At 46.7% G+C, this 2,796-nt stretch overlaps 1 pseudogene; it reads left to right on the forward strand.

The window, feature by feature from the left end:
• The first annotated feature begins 562 nt into the window (after positions 1-562).
• On the forward strand, positions 563-883 carry LOC101643480 (annotated as a pseudogene).
• The last annotated feature ends 1,913 nt before the right edge of the window (positions 884-2,796 follow it).

Consider the following 2,796-nt stretch of genomic DNA (forward strand, 5'->3'; position numbering starts at 1 on the left):
CCTGCCTGGGCGGAGGGGGAAGAAGAGCAAACTGCCAGTTCCCAGAGAGGGACTATCAGGAGTGGAGTCTAAGGTGTGGTTGGATCTGGGCTGAGGCCAGTCTGAGACCCCCATCATGCCCCCCAATGGTGGGCTTGGGGAAGCAAGGGGGGTGGACTGGGAGCCTTTCAGAGGGTGTTTGAGGCCTTTCAGGTGGGAACCAAGAAATTGAAAAAACTATCTTCAAATTCCAGAAGCCTAAATCCCGAGGGCCAGTACACCAAGAATTCATTGGCTCTTCTTGCTTTTTTTTTTTTTTGGTCTTGTAGGATTAACTAAGACAAAGAAAAACAAGCCAAACCAAACCCAAACAGAATCCCTGCCAACCAGTCAATACATAGTGATCCTCTGGGGGGTTTTGATATTGTAACTGCTTAAGGAGAAGAAAGCCCAGTTTTTCTCTGGTGGAGCTGCTGGTGGTGTCGAACATCTGACCATGTGGATCACTCCCTACCCATAACCACGACACCAACGACTCGACTCGTTACCGCTACTCCACCAGGGCTTCTGACCAAAAATCCACTATGAAAACGAAGCCATGGAGCAGGCCCCTGTGCTGAGGGCAGAGGATGCTCGCTCTTTGGGAAGGAGTGAGAACTAGCAGCCTGCAGGAAATACACGGCGAGGACAGGCTCGCCGACCTGCCCCCGATTTTCAATGGGCCATTCCCGATAGGCAGCTCAACGATGGGAGGGGTGGAGATGGTATGGAAATGGTCATGGAGGAGATAAGCGAAATCAGGAGAAAACTTACAGAGCTGCAATTGAGGAACTGTCTGCGTGTCCTAATGCGGGAGCTCTGGAGTCACCATGACCATCATAATGAAGTTTGCCTTATTCCTTAACTCCTGCGTTTTCCATGAGGCGAATAGTATGATTCCTGCTGTTTTTCCATTTCTTTTTCCTTGCACCTTCCTGATACTCCTTTGCTGTTCGGTTTGCTGTGAACCTTATGCTATTTCTATATAGTAAACAAACAAACAAATAAACCATTGTCGTGGAATACATTCCAATACATGGAGACACTGAAGGACAGGGAAGAACTGTGCCATAGGGCTCCCAGGCTGTCACATAGATTTCCAAGGTGCCCCATAGGGTTCCAAAGGGTGGAGCCCTTTGTGGAAAAAGACTGTCACATCTTCCTCCCTGAGATGAGCTGAGGAGTTCAAACCACCGACCATCCAAGACAGCAGCCAGTCTTTAACGACTGCACCTCAGGCCTCCTCCCTGGCTTAGGCAGGGCTTCCGTTGTTACTCGTTTTAAAATCAAGATTGCCCTTACGCCCAGTGTAAGTGGCTACTAGCAGTCAAGTTTCTCTCATTGGCATAGAAAAATGTGCATTTGATAAAGCTGTCAAACAGCTATTTTTTATCCTTTGGATTGTCTTTTTTAAAACCATGGAAACTTAGTTTTAGCATAAGCCTCCACCCACCCCCTGCCAAAACAAACAAACAAACAAACACCTGAAATGAAATACACCAGAAATTTAACTGGGAACCATTTCTGCGATCAGTTTACAAGTGAATATTATTTATCTTTTCTTATTTTTATTATATGGAACTTGAGAAGCAATGACAACCATTTCAATGAATCTTTAAATGCAGTGGAACCACATCATAAAAATCCAGTTCCAGGAGGGAAATGAGCTACTACCAGGGGCTCAAGAAGAAAGAAAATGTTTTGAGAAGGATGATGGCAATATAGGTACAAATGTGCCTGACACAATGGATGTTCATATGGATTGTAATAAGAGATCTCAGAGTCCCCAAATAAAATGATTAAAACAATCAAAACAAAACAAAAAACCAGTTCAAACACACTTAAAGAAGTCTCTTCCAGTATGTTAACTGGGAGATTAATCCCACTCTTTGATTACATACACATTTCTTTGAAGGGCCAGTTTTCTCTTCTGTGACAGGAAATGGGGAACAGTGTTTGCCTGGCAGGCTGCAGAATGGGACTGAGGGGGTGGAACCCTGGTAGGCTGCCTCTCATTCCATCCCCAGCTTTGGTGGGACCAGACCCCATCAGGTACTTTGGGAGGGAGGAAGGAAGTTTGAACTCCTGCTCACAAGCTTAAGCCCCAATACTGTGAGCTCTGCCATGGTACCCCCCTGAGAACGTAGAGTCCTGCAACTCCCCAGACAAGTGCCATGCCAGTCGGGCATCCTTCCGCTTCAGCTGGATCCCATTCCTTTTGCTTGCAGTTGCAGATGTGCCTGAGCCCTGAAGGTAATAAACCCCTGAGCTCTCAGGAGTCCCTGGGAAGCCAAGTCTCCCTCTGAGCCCTCTCCTTTTATCCAAAGCAGTGCCTTTCCACTGGTTCTTGGGTTTAAAGTGGTTCTTAGCCAAATAGCTCTGACTCTCTCTTTTGATTCCCATGCTCCTTTTCAAAGAACCCAGATGAAGGCCCTGGGGGCTAGCTCAGGAAGCCCATGTAGGTGCCAGAAAACACAGCGTGATCAGAATTTACCAACTGCAGGCCTCTGAAACATCAACAGTTCCAAGCTGTTGCTTCTGCTAGTTTTTCCAGCGTTGGCATGAAAGAGGGGACTCTTGGCAGGGTTGCTAGTCATCTTCACTGCGTTATATCAGGGATCGCTTTTTAGCTACAACTGGAACATCCCCTTCTGACACCCCAGCCTCTCACCTGCAATGTGTTGCACCAATCACCTTAGCTTATTGCTCTTATCAGATGCCTGTAAGTCTGTTCTGATTCACAACCATTGTAGGCATAACAGAAAGACAAACTGGTCA

This window comes from Echinops telfairi, unplaced genomic scaffold, assembly GCF_000313985.2.
Source record: "Echinops telfairi isolate 266 unplaced genomic scaffold, ASM31398v2 ScPeMD7_44;HRSCAF=162, whole genome shotgun sequence".
NCBI lineage: Eukaryota > Metazoa > Chordata > Mammalia > Afrosoricida > Tenrecidae > Echinops > Echinops telfairi.